The 14,902-nt window shown below is 37.1% G+C and overlaps 1 protein-coding gene across 1 annotated transcript in view; it reads right to left on the bottom strand.

The window, feature by feature from the left end:
* SPOCK3 (SPARC (osteonectin), cwcv and kazal like domains proteoglycan 3) overlaps positions 1–14,902 on the bottom strand; it is a 428,772-nt gene that overhangs the window by 387,781 nt on the left and 26,089 nt on the right. Inside the window, exons 3-4 of the mRNA XM_086890368.1 lie at positions 5,144–5,219; positions 61–152 (exon numbers count right to left, since the gene is read on the bottom strand). The gene's annotated coding sequence lies outside the window, so the exon portion shown is untranslated. The remainder of the gene's footprint in view (positions 1–60; positions 153–5,143; positions 5,220–14,902) is intronic.

The following is a 14,902-nucleotide window of genomic DNA, read 5'->3' as shown; positions in this document are numbered from 1 at the left end:
ACTTGCCAGGTGTCTTTAGTTTAGTTCATTTTTCCAAATGGCATACTCAGCTGACCATACCTGGCCCACAGAGGACTTCTGCAAAGGTGAATCCCCCACTTCTGCAAAGCCAGTTGAGGTTGCACCATGAACACCATCTTCCCTTCCAGCTCCTGGGGAATTCATACATGAGTGGACATCACAACAGCATATGGGCTAGCGAGGCTTAATGAAGCAGAATCAGCTGAAACACAGTACAAATATTTAACATGAAAGCAAAAGTAGAGCACAACATTCATAAACCTAAGCTGAACAAGACTTCCCTGGTTACAGATTGTATTATATACCTGAGCAGATCTTACAGAGAGTAACAGAGTAGAACTGCAGAAACTCAGAAACATTGATAATAAACTGGGATTGCAGAAGTAAAAAATACAACATGTGACATCTGCAGGAAATGTCAATGTCATCATTTTATAGATCATTAAGTAACCAGTGAAACATGCAAGTTAGATAATGCTTAATAACTGGGTGAGTAGGACTTAATGAGGCCTCATCTTTGTCACTTCAGCCCATACAAGGAAACTAACAGGACAAAGAGAGCAGATTTTAACCTAAATTCAGTATTTCCCATATGTTCTAGAAATGCTGTGTGAGTAAACTTCCTTGCTTTTGCATGGTTTCTGCTAGAGCTCCTCCATGTTGCTACTGTACCAATAAAATGGTGTATTACACAAGTAAATCCACTGGCTACCACTACAAAGCAAAGATTAGGCTGAAAGGTTTGTCATTTTCTTTTAATCAATATATGATTTCAGTTAGTGATACCCACTTTCACAGCTTTCTAATGCAGTATAACAGCACAAGAACTGTGTGGGCTCTGGTCACACATAATCTATACCGCAAAAACCAGCTCTTGTTATCTTTTGTGAGCCTCACAGACTGTGCCTGCCACAGAACTTGGCAGATATCATACTTTTATCCTCATTTCCACGTTTGTCTCAGATAAATAATTGCAGCAAATGGAGATCCTTATGTACTTAACCCATTCTGCCAACACATCCCAACTTTTTTACTCCTTACTCAGCTATTTAGATCTTGGGACGGTTATACACTTTGCTCAAAATCTATCACTGTCTATTTAGTCTCTTATTAAGCTGGTATTATACACCAACTAATGGACAGACACAGAAAAATATGCTAAAAGCAACACATATCTATATTGCAAAATATTTTCATCTCCTTTGATTAGTGCCTTATTCTGGACAATATGCTTACGACCAAAATTTGTGGCAGTCAAAATTTTCTTTTTTTTTTTTAGCCTGTTGCAAATAAAGATTTGTCAAGATAATCACTTTTACTCTGCTACTACTGTTTGCTAATTCAGACAAGATCAAGCTAAAAACATCTATGTTCCCAGAGAAAATGAATGGCACACTGACCAAAAGTAAGTCAAACACAGATGACCAGCTCTGTACCAAGGAAATAGGGATTAGCTGTTAAGTGCCATGTCCAGCCCAACTGGCCTCTGTCCTTCAGCAGTCTCTGGATCAATGTTAGCAAATTGTAGTCAGAGCTAGGTATTGTTTCAGAAAGTAGGCTCCCACATCAGCAAGAGCTGCTAACCCAGCCCCTCCTGGCAGCATCAGGAAAACATCTGCCTGGGATCCTTATAGAAGCCTTATGGAAAGCTTCCACCCGGAAGGCTGCTCCCTCACTCAGCAGTCACCCAGGAGACAAAAGCATTCTCCTGTGGTTATGCAAATGCAGATACAGTGGGGTTTTTTTATGAAGGGGACTGGAGAGGAACAGGCCCACGTGAGAGCAAGACGAGGGAAACCACACCTCTGTCTTTGGAGACCCTTTGAGCACTCCCAGCGCCCCTTCCTTACCAAGAATCCCACCTCACCAGCAATCTCTGGCCATCCACCATGACCCACTGGCCAGCTTTTGCATCACTTCTGAGCTTCCCAGATTCCCTCATGTTCTTCCAGCAGACCCTCAGAACCCCTATGAGTCTCTTCCTAGTCCTCCATGCCAGCCTCTCAAAAATTCCTCTGTTCCTCAGCCCCAAATCCTTAAGTGAAAACATAATGGTTGCATTTCCAAAAAAAAGCAGGAAAAAAATATGGAAAAAATCCAAAAATAATTTGACAGGAAAAAACCTGCTATATTCTTGGCCTACTTTTGCACTTTTTTCCAAGCATTACTATTGGCCATTCTCTGAGTCAGGAAATCGGTCGGACATGCTTTTACAGTCATGGTCAAAAACAAATGGTTGGTTACAAAAATTTTTAAAACCACTCATTTTTCCTAAGCAATTATTTTCTCTGTCATTTTGTTTGGTGATGCCGGAACTACTGATCCTGTAAGTTTGACTTTCCAAGTAGCTGTCACGGAAATTAAGGGGATCTTGCAAATTATTTATTCAAATATTATAGATGGATATGTCACATATGTAAACCAAAACCAAAGGAATTCTATGAAACTGAGTATCTAAATTAATCCCTGAAGAAGCAGTATGTATAGTTTTGTAAGTGCTTACCCAAAAAAAAAAAGGCTTTGAGCTTTCTGTTTCGTTTACGTCCAGATAAAAAGAGTAGCTGTTATTAAACTTGTGATAGAGGATCTCAAGTCTCTTGATTATATTCTCTTACAAAACTTTCTACCAGTTTGAACGTCTACATCATTTTACAGTTCTTCTACTCCAGATGCAGAAAATTTCTCAGACTGACTATCTCCAAATTAAAACAGGGCAAGGGCAGCCATTGTATCTATTTGCCCATTGGGATTTACACCTCATTAATCAATATAGATTGCATACAGATTAATAATATAGCTAAAGTAAACCCCTACATCCACTTGTTTTTGCATTTACTGACTTCTCTTTCTTCAAACTCCTGATTAGCTGGAGGCATCAGAAGATTATGTCACCCCTCCATTGCTGTGTAGGAGAGAGACCAATCAGAATCCCACGTACTATATTTATAGCATCTCCAGTTAACATTTTAGCTACTTAGGATTAGGTTCTCAGCTCAATGGCATCTCATCATATTTCTAAGATATTTCTATCTATAGAAGTTCTGCTCAATTCACTTACATAGGAAACAAAAGCTTTTGCTTTCAAAATTACAATTTGCTACATGCTTCTGTATTTTAAACTTCAAAACCTGTTGGCTACAGGCTCAAAACTGCAGTTATTTGCATCTTTAGGGTTTTCTGATTAAGGCTGTGTTTCAGTTTGGTGTTTTTTAACTAAGTAATTAATTTGTGGTAGCCAAGTTTTAAAAAGAAGAGTACTTCATCTACATTTTTTATAGATGCTCCTGCCAAGATTTGAAGCGAGATGCTAGAAGTGTAGGAACTTTGAAAATCAGTATACCTAATTAGGCATGAAAATGAGATCTGGGAACTATATGTCATGCATTTCAGTTCTGAAGTCCTGAAACAAAATTCATTGGTATATCATCAAATTAACTTCATATCAGGGTTCTGCTGCATGATAATATTGTTAAGACTAAGATTTTCAGAAATATTTCTTTGAGAAGCATAAATGAGTACAGTGACCAAAAAAAACCCACAGGATTTTAAATTTTCGATTAGACCTATGTGAGCTGCTCTCACTTTAAAATTTTAGGATATTAATACCCAGAATTCTGCCCTAGCCTATCAGGTAAGGTTTCAAGTGATATATCTCTACATGGAAAGAATACACATGCAGTGGATGTTGAAATTTACTGGTATTTCTTCATCTACACACACCATTTGAAATGCTTATGAATACAATAAAGTATTTTGGATCCTTCAATATTCTTCTTCATCCTACTCAGACACTGTAAAATTATAAGGAAATACAGAGACTATAGGCACAGTAGGTTTGGGTCTCCTTGCACATTGGTCGATGACCTGATTCTTGAATTTTTTCCCCCAAATCTCATGGAAGAACTACCTTAGCCCCAAGGAAAATGTCATTTGCTTTGCGGGATTTTTCACTTTCTTACCTTCCAACGATACTTGCACAACTAAAGAAATATTCCAAATCTGGAAAAGGAAAAAAACCCACACAAATCTATCTGCTTTCTCCCTAAGAATAATTTTCTTTATCTTCTCATCCTTCCAATACTGGAAATAGTGAAAGTACAGCCTATAGCTGTAGCCAAGGACTCAATCATGGGAGAATAATTACAAGGCTCCAGTGTCATTTCCCCTTAAGACACATAATGAAACATTCATTTCAGTTGCCTACACTTTTCTCTTTTCCTATACTAAGAAGAAGTGGGATGTTAACAGAATAATGAAGTAGCTTTATCCTCCTTCCCAATACTTAGTGTCCACAATAAAACAGTTGTGGGAGGACAGAGACAATATTTGTCACATGTTGCACTTCAACTTTTAAGGATTCAGCAGCTTCCATTTACCCTTTCACACAAGCACTGCCAGAAAACCTCCAATGAACTACTCCACGTTAACTAGCAAAATGTGTGTAATTATCTAATAAATAGGCTGATGGATAATTTTGCATAATTTTCTTCTAAAGCATTACCCAGATCATCACAAAGTACATATTATTATAAAACTGGTTTAGCTTCATATACAGTACATATCACTCTAAGTATTTAGGCAGATTTTTACAGCATTATTAACAGAGATTAACAGCATTAACAGCAGGTCCAAACCCTGTATTTTTTGCAATCTATTAAACTGCACAAAATACACCATGTGTTTCTACACAGCTGCACAGCTATACTGGTTTGGAAGCTGCTGCTCTGCAAGTATCTGCTATTCAGGTGTTCATTTTTCCACATTTCTGTTCCAAAGCGAGTAAAATTGTATCCTTCCTGCAGCTAACCAAATTTAATGTGTATTCATAAGAACTATTGAACATAGATTCGAAGTGTGCTTAAAAGTAAAAAATAAAATAATTTTAAAAAATAATAAAAAAGAAGAAAGTAAAACTGTAGGATGTCTATGTTAAACACGCTACTTTCCAAACTATTGTACCTGGTTAAACCTAAAAGGAAATTGTTTTACCAAGAAAGCTCTGTTTCATGAAAAATATTTAGACATATTTATGTATTCTTTTTTCCTAAGATCTGATAACATATCGAATTCCCCTGAATTGTAGCATACTTAAGTTCTGCTTTTAAGATCAGTGTGGCAGTACCTGCACAACCAAGAGTCTCTTAATGAAGATCAAGGATTCAGCAGCCTTTCCCCCTCAAACTGTAAGAACCATTCCACTGTAGAAAAAGCCAAATATCAATAATTATGAAATTAAAAAAAATCAGTCTCTCAATTATTCTGCTATTTTAAATTCTATTTATCAATTTCAAGATGCTTCTACATAGACTGACAAAAGGACCTGATTCAGTGGTAATATTATTCATCACAGATATGTAGATATGATTTCAGAACTGTATTTCTAAGTCAGTTGCTGTGTATTATGTCATGTAAGGAGCTCTCATAGTGAGTTGTCAGCAGCACAGGCCTTGATGATAGCTACGTCATCAGTAAATAAGGAAGATGAGAAAGACCTATTTTCGTGAAAGAAATTTAATTTTATTATTGTGCCATGTTAAAGTTCCACGCTCTTTCTACACTCATGAAATAATGCTGGTGGGGGCTGGGTTTGAACTGCATTTCTGGGACAATTCACAGCAGCTGAAAAAATTTGGAGTGATAGGGGAAAGCTGCATGAAGCTCACAGAGCAGCAGGTGATCCCTCCTGCACCAGAAAGCACAAGTTTTCTACACTGTGAACTGTTAATTTGGGTGCTGAGAATGGTGCCTGTCCTCAGAAAAAGGCCGAGCAACTTGCTTCAACTGGAACTGGCTTCATCTCCTTAAAAATAGTTCCCTGGTTCACAGTCTTGATCTGTCCCTTTAGAATAGGAAGATCCTGGCTACAAGTAATCTGCACAAGGCACATAGTCCATTGCTAAATTTCCAATAACGGGGAAATGTTACCACAACACAGTGAAGCTAATTGGACAATGGTGTAAACATCATCCTTCCCTCTTTAACTATCCATGGTGGTATAGTTATCATAAAATAATGAGTGAGTCAAGTAAGGTGATTATGAAGTTTTACTATTTTCAGAGAGTTGTAACAGCAGCAGCCAGACAAGCTGAAAATGTGTACTAATTGAGACACTACAAAAGAGTTAATTAAGAAGGGCAAAAATAACAGCTGGACAGAAGACTTCTATTGTCCTGTGATTTCCCATTGCCTATCATTGCTGGGGAAATGAAAATGAAAATCCTTTACAGGACTGAAAACAAAGCTCATGTTTTACAGATTGACCAAGAAACAGCAAGATTTACTAAGCTGATGTTTCTTTGCACACACTTTCAGGTAAAGTGAGTAGAGGATCCACAGAAAGTACTTTGGCAACAGAAGCAGGGAGGGTGGGCAGAATTTCACAGGAAGTGCCAGCCTTGGGATACAAAAACATTTAGATTGTCCTCCTCCTGAAGAGGAAAATGCTGCAGCAAATAAAGAACAATTAAAAATAAATAAAGCAAACAAGTAAGTTTGCAAAATGTATTCTGAAATGTGATTGTGTGCTTCACAACATTTCATCAGAGAAATGTTTTCATCTTTACATGAATCGGATGAAATAAAACCACTCTTTCATGGTTAAACCTTGTCTAATAACATAATTTACTCTCAATGATCTAACTAATAGACAATGTAGTCCTTCTCAAACATTGGAGAAGTTTTATTGCTGTTGCAGCACCCCACATCCAGATCAGGCCCAGGGGATACAAGGGTCTGTGCTGTAATCCTTCCTCTGTAATCCTTGGTGTCAGTTCCTCACCCTTTATAATCTTGGTTGTCTAACAAAGTCACAGCCTACCTTTGACCCAACACAGCTGCCTCACTCTAACTCAGACTACTTTTCACTTTTGCACCAGCTAAAGATGCCCAAATGTACCAAAATGGAAAAAATGCTCTTCTAGTGAGAAAACAGAGGAGAGCAAGAGAAGCTCACAGCAACACCAGCCAATGCTATGTTACTATTCTGGACACCTACTTTACTAACAGTTGGATGCATTATCAAACACAACAATTCCTCCCATCGAGGCAAGATAAGAACTATGCCAGGCAGACAAAAGTAATTTCAGTGACCTCAGGAAAGCTGGTGCAAATTATACCTCTAGCTATAGATCACCTTCAGTGGTGTTTGTTTAAATGTATTCTTATAATTAAAAAATTCCAATACAATAAAGATACACATCCAACTTAATTTCTTGAAAAATTTGCGAGTCCCTATTGAAATAGAAAAGATTTCTCAGATACTTTTTCTTTCATGAGCTGGCTTCAGAAGTACTATATAACAGGGTTGCCATCTCTACCTCCTGCCTTTAGCCTTCATTACAAGAAAACAAAAGTCACTGATGAGCCATTTAGAAATGTGAATGTGCTGAGAACAAATACCCACTCAGAAGCAAAAATCAAGAGCACGGATCTTAGCCTAAAAAAAAAATCAGCACAAAAGTCAGCAATTTTTACACCTGAGAGGAAAATTAATGGAACCTCTGATAGAAGGACTTAAGCAAACCTGAGTTTCAATCAGAGGCTTTTTTCACAGAATTCCTAATGTCTTCAGTTATTTTCTTTCTAAGGAAAGAAGATTCCTAAGAAGCCTTGGGCCTATTACAAGCCACGGGAAGATCAAATCCATTATGTTGGTTGTGAAAGACCAGCAGTAAATTGTTAATTAAGATCAACATAATTTTTCTAATGTTTTACTCATGGGATTATCAATGTTCACAAAGTCCTCAAATCCCTTTTTTGCCAAAATTAATAATTTACAGGATGCATCAGGCAGTATCTAAAAATATTCAGAAATACCATTATACAAAAGGATGTCTGAAGTGCTGTTCAGCAAGGCAAAACTTAATGCATTTTGTCTGTCTAAAGTGCTGCCCTACATCTACAAGATGGGCCTTTGCCAGTTACCATGTAAGTATTCATACTTACATAAATTCATACTTGCAAATTTTAATTGTCCATGCCGCATTTATTGTTCAGCATCTTCTTCCCAAATGCTTTTGAAAACCTAACACCTCTTCTGTTATCTTGGAATCAGAGAATCATAGACTTGTAGAATCATTCACCTTTGAGAAGTCCTTTAAGGTCATCAAGTCAAACTGGAAACTCCACTAAACCATCTACATGTATTTATGGCCAAGCCATGAGCAGCCAGTTTCTCCAGGAGAATGCTGTGGAAAATGTGTCAATGGCTTTTACTAGTGTCTAGGTACACAACATCCACAGCCTTTCCCTCTTCCACTAAGTGAGTCACCCTGTCACAGAAGGTGATCAAGCAGGACCTGCCTCTCATAAACACATGCTGGCTGGGCCTGATCACCTGTTTGCCGTGTATGCACTGCATGGTGTCACTCAAGATGATCTGCTCCATAGCTTTCTCCAGCACCAAGGACAGGCCTGCAGTTCTCTAGTTCCCTGTGCCTTTGCTGCCTTATGGATCTCCATCCACTGAGACAGCAAACCCAAGGACCTCTCTTGCACACCATCCCCCAAACTTTGGCATGCTGCCTACACATACCCCTCTGGTGAGCCTCATTCTATCCTTTACCTTCCTCAAATATCTTTTAAAGCTCTTCCAATGAGCTCTGATAACTCTTAAGCTAATGAGACAGTGGTACCCCACCTGTCACCTGCAGGCTTGGTGTGGCATAAACTGACCCATGATAGAAAGCCCCAAAATTCTGCCTGTGACAACTGGATCAGAGCTAGGTATTGATCAGCTGGGTCTTCCTGTTTTCTCCATCCTTCACTGCGCCTGGAAGGAGAGAGGAGGACACTACTTGATGTCTTGATCCCTTAACCAGCTGTCCTAAGGCCCTAAAGTCTCTCTTGATTGCTCTCAGACTTGTTATTATGGATAATAGTCTGATGGCCATACCGGGGCAGAAAGATCTCTCTTCACATCTTTATCCTGGACCCCAGGGAGCCAGCAGACCTGCTTGTGTGCATACAGGGCCTTCTGTTCCCTTCAGAAGGGAGTCTCCTTTAACCATGACCAATCTGTTATGAAAGCAGCTTTGAAAAAGGGTATAAGGCAACTCTGACTCCTCCAAGTTTAATGAACTATCATCCTTGTTAACCATCATTATTGTTCAGTTCTGTTTGTAGATCCTCATACCTATTACGTCAGCACACCTGGGAAAGTGGCTAAGGCATTCACCACAATGACTATTACTAAGTCAAAGTCCTCACAGAGCTCAAAATTTCATTCTTTGTTCTCATGTTAGAGGAACAGCGTAAACCCAGATGAGTATTAGTTTCATTTTCCTTTAAAATCCATCAGTACTTGTATCAACTGAATGTTTCTGCTTTTTCTTGGTAGTATGTCAGCAGATTCATTTGGCCAGTAATACTCCTGTACTCACATTTGCTACATACACCCCAGCCTGAGCCACCGGCACAAAGCTGCAGAGGCTCAGAGTCTTCTCATAACTTCTGTCATCATCGACTGGAATTACTAATCCCACTGTATACTGAAAAGCAGGAGTATTTTTGTAGTATGTGAAGTAATTTCTTTGTGTCCTGCCTGGATTTTGTGCTTTGCCAAGAAAAGTTGACCTATGGCTCTCACACTAGGGCCAGAGAAACATGGAAACATTTGTAATCAAAATTTTGGTCAATTGAGGTTCAAAGATAAACAGCTATCAGAAGTGTAAACACAAGGCTGTATTCAAATTATAGTCTCTTCTGTGAAATCTTCAATCAGTCAATGATGAGGAAAATGTCAGATCATGGATATTGAATAAAAAACATAAACTCTAATATTCAAGGCTGAAATGTTTCCATGAGTCATCTATACACTATTTGGAAGCAGCACACAACAGAAAAGAGGGAAAAAAGGCAGCATAGAGAAAAAGAGATTCACTGACTGCAGTTTTGATAACAAATTTTGCAGAATTTGGACTGAATGTTATTGAAGTTACTCTAATTACCTTTTTATTAGAGATTTTGCACAACATCTAGAAAATGCAAAGACACTGTTACTGAGTAGGTTTCTTAGCCTTTGCCTTTGAAAGCGTTCAAAAAATTAACATGATCCTTCAATACAGAGATCAAACCAATCATAAGTGAATCCTCCATTTGCCTCTGAACAATAAAATAAAGGGTACTCATACCTTCATTGCCATGGAGATATTGCATATCAAGTTTATACTGTTTTCAGCCTAATGTAATGCTTCCTTCCTCTCACAGTGAGTTATACTCACAGAATAATGTATTGCATACAAGATAAGGACACATGTGCCAGTTCTTACTTAATGGTCTTCATGAACAGCATCAAAGGAATTTTACAAAAGGTAATGTTATACCTACTTGTGGAGGGAAGATGGAGACAGACAGGGCTGTTAACTTTCCTATGGAGCCTCAGCCATTGGTTGCGTATCTAAAAACACAAAACAAGTATCCCGAAGTCCCCTTGGGGGCTTTTTTTGTCTTTCTCACAACACTGAAAATGATGGCCAAACTATAGAAATTATAACTTCAAATTATCACAGAAAAGAGCCATGATCTCAATACTGGGCAGTAGTTTAAGATGATTCTTTCTTTTCATGGCCAACTTTGAAAAGTTTGGCTTATGTTACTGGCTATGTCTCTAAGCTTTTTTGCTTTACCATAGTGGACATAAATAATTAATTTTTTCAGATGAAAGTGCATGTGCTAGTGTCAACTTTACTCCAGTTACTAGGGCAACAAGGAGAACACACTCAAAAAATGCACAAGCCAGATAAAATCAGCTCCTGTTTATGCATGAGTTGTGATGATCAGCTTTGGCAAAGAATTTAAAAACAGATGACTGGCACTAGGCTATTAAACAGACAGTGTTAATTTTACTCTTTCTTCTCCTGTATGCACTACATTTCACTTACATCCTTTCAACTTCACTTCCTAGTAGAAAATTGTTCTAGCTTAAGTATGGAAGTTATTATCATTCCTTCCTTCAGATTCCGGCATCCAAATAAATGAAACTTCAACAGTGCTTAGCATCAAGCAGCTTCCAGTCTCCAAGGCTAATAGAACTGCTAGGATTAAAAGTGGTAAGAACAGGCTCAACTATCTGGAATAATGTAGGCAAAATATCATGTCATTTTTATGTGAAGCAATTAGATAGTGAAAAAACCAGTATCAAGCCTTACATTGAACTAATCAAGGCTAAGTTATAGCATCATATCAAACCTTTATTAAACTAATCTTTGGAAAGCAATTCTCAGAAGTTCATTCACTCTATCAATAACACTTTAGTCACAGTGGTTGCAGTTCTGCTGTAAACAAATTGCTAATTGTATTTTTGTCTTTATGGTGAGAGACATGCTAATGGATTTAAGCATGTCATTACAACAGAAGAGTCCCTCACAAGAAACAAAAGCTCACAAACAAGCTACTCTCTCCAGCTAAATCATAGTTGCCTCACATACACACCCACAGCCACTTCGCCTCTTCCTGAGAGCTTGCATTGGAGAGGAGCAAAATCCATTGTCAGTACAAACATGCAGCAGGGAAATGTTCCATCATCTGCAAGATCAAGTGCTTGCATAATGGAAACAGTGCTTTAATCTGACAGCATACAAGAAATTATACATTCATTATGATTTCTACAGAGTCCCTGTAAATCAGTGGTCTATAACCACTAATTCATTGTATATGCCGATTTTGGCATAACTCCCAACACATGATAAGACTTAAGAACATTTAAATGAGGATTAATATAGAAAGTTACAGCAACATCTTCCAAACATATGTGGGCTTAACAAATTTCCTAAATTCACAATATTTATACTTTATTTGTATACATTTCATTTAAAAGTAATATGATATCTATGAGAGCACAGTGAGCATTTCATTGTATATATAAAGTAATTCTTACATGTTCTTCATAAAAACATCATATTCTCCAAGTGCTTTCAGGGAATTATTTATGTATAATTATCTGATTTATTTTTGAAACTGTTATTGGATAAGTAACATGTCTACAATTCATATGCCATGAAAGCAATAAATCTAGCAATAAAATACTCTGTTAATCAGAACCAAAAGTTCATCCTTGTGTTTTCATAAAACCGTGTTAAATATAAACTGATACCATTTTATCAAGAATGCTATGAAACACTGCTGCCATCTACACAAATTAGTATTGAAATATTTGGTATATGTTTCCCTTTCATTTTGCAGTAATATTTTAGGCAGTCGCTTTAGGAACATTGCTGCATGATAATTATGCAGCTTATTGAATTTTCTTGTTATTTTTTCATTTTTGTGTATATTTTCTCAAAGGAATGCCTTTTTCTTCTGCTATGGTTCATTAGCAAAAGTTAATTCTGAAAATTTAATAAAACAGGGCATTTTTGAACACTATGATAAACATCCAGGAGATTGTTTTAAGTAGTATTCAGAACAAGTCTCCTTAAGCATAAGAAAAAACTTCTAGGAAGACTCATTTCCACTCACCCATATTTCTACTACCTTACCATCTAAGTTCCTAAATACATCATAGATATATTCTGTATATTCTATAATTTTACATTTGTCTCAGGTAAAAATAATTCTCTCCACAAAAAAAAAATCCTAACTCTCCTGCTCAACCAATCTATGAACAGCTAACCTTCTTTTTAAAAAGTCACTAAAGAAATAGCTCATATACTGCTGGACTACAGCCAGTTTTTCTATGTCAGCAGAAATATGTTCATACAAATATTTCCTTTCTATGGTGAATATATTTATATTTATATTTATATTTATATTTATATTTATATTTATATTTATATTTATATTTATATTTATATTTATATTTATATTTATATTTATATTTATATTTATATTTATATTTAATTCCAGAAAGTCAAAAACATCAGTGCAAACTTAGAATAATTCCCCAGTATCCAATTCAATGACATTCAGGACTGAGAAGCAGCCTGTAGGCCCAAGTTTTTTCAGTTTTTTCCACTCATGAAACTGCAATTCTAAGTTATATTAACACAACAGTGAGACCAGAATTTTGCACTCATTAAGTCACTGCGCTTCTGCTGCTCCTTTATATAAAGCTACACCCACTACTACTTCTCATTACCACTGTTCAAACCCTTTTCTCTTCTTCAATAGTCTGTACCACTTCATGTGGTCAGCCTTCTGTCGAAGGCTATATCCCAAATGGGCACTGGCAGTCACCTACCCAAGGCACACAGTACCAGCACCTGAGTCCTCACAGTATCTCAGATTCCCTCCTGTGTACATATACCATGCTCAGAGCTCTTCTCAGAAAGAAAGCAGAACTTGGCCCTTGCAACCCTAAGGGGAACTGAGAGGTAGATAAGTGTTCAAGTTCTTTTAGTAATATAAATGAATATATGGGAGTTGCAAAAGTTAAAATTTGAGTCATAGGTCCTACAGTGATTCACTGTGTTAAGGTATTTAACATCAAATACTTAATTTAATCATGGTGATTAACATGCTCCACACATTCTACACAAGCTCCCAGAGACACATTTTTCAAATGCTCAAGGCTGCTACTACAACACTAGAGCTAGAGATTACCTTTCCACCCCTTCTTCTTGACCACTGTACCATGCTCACATACTCTGTGCTCTGGTGAGAACTAGAAATTACACTACAGAACTCCACTAGAGAAACCACACACTCAGCAGCATGAAGTCCCTGTTTGCAGCTGCAGTAATACTGGACAAACAGTTCAATTATTTGACTACTCCAGAGCAGTACCTGAAGATTACTATAACAATAATGTGAATTTTGTTTTCAATTTATATGTTGCTGATACACTGGAAGCTAATTTTCAGGGAAAACAAATAGAATAATTTCATATTTAATAATATTTACATCTTACTTTAAATAAATAAAAATTTTTAGATGGATCCCTAATAAAAATTGATTATATTTCATTATTTTTTCTTAAGGTTTTCATTAAAATAACATGGAAAGCTTAAGCATATCAGTGAGTAGGACAGGGGAAGTTTGAGGCAGAACCATTGGCACAGGTGAGAAATTCCACTGGTTGTAGGGACCTGAAGAAGAGGAACCAGCCCCTTGGTTTGACAGAAAATAATTAAGACTGTCCAAAAAAGAAGAACAGGTAACAAAGTGAAGGAGGAGAAAATTAACTAAGAATAGAAACAGGAAAATTTTTAACAGGAAAACAAGGAAGGAAAGCAAGCAACTACCCAGAACAGTAATGAAAATCTCACTCAGTAACTGTGACAGAACTGAAGATTAAATAGAGGTGAAACAAAAAAACAGGCTTTAATCTGTCCAGTTCATTGTGAAATGGAATAGTTTTTTCTTCCCTTCCCCTTGCAACGTCTTTTATTTTCTTCAGCTTTTAAGGTCTCTTTTACTGTTCTTTAGTCTAAAAAACTAAATGTTTCCTCATAATTGCCACATAAGTAATTATTGCTTTGCCCTTCTGCAGTATTTGCAAGTAGTCTTTTTTCATTTTTTTTTTTTTTTAAAGTGAGATTGCCAAAACCCCTGGGAACACAGCTTCTTTGGCTTTCCCCTAAAAGACAGGATAAGCTCCTCTCCTAGAAATGAGCCACACCTCTGACCTACTAAGTTTTGAAGAAAATGTGAAGGTGCGGCTCACTCTGGTACACAAACACTGGTTCCATTCTGCTGAGCATTACATAGACAAATATGTTATTCATTTCCTTGCTGGTTGGCCCTGCCTCTCACCTTGGGGAAAGAGATGGCAGGAAAGCACAGCCAAAGGACATTCAAAGGGATAAGGAACTCAAAACCTTTCTCCCCTTTTCTCTAGACTCTCAAAGCTTTTCTCTGGAAGTTTCATTATAAACAGAATTTATATTTATAAACAGTAACCAATGAAGTTCAGTAACCATCACATTATATGTCAGGTATGAAT

Source organism: Cyanistes caeruleus, chromosome 5 (genome assembly GCF_971803275.1).
Source record: "Cyanistes caeruleus chromosome 5, bCyaCae1.hap1.1, whole genome shotgun sequence".
Taxonomy (NCBI): Eukaryota; Metazoa; Chordata; class Aves; order Passeriformes; family Paridae; genus Cyanistes; species Cyanistes caeruleus.
The sequence above is the reverse complement of the archived record's forward strand: the minus strand, read 5'-3'. Positions and strand labels throughout refer to the sequence as shown.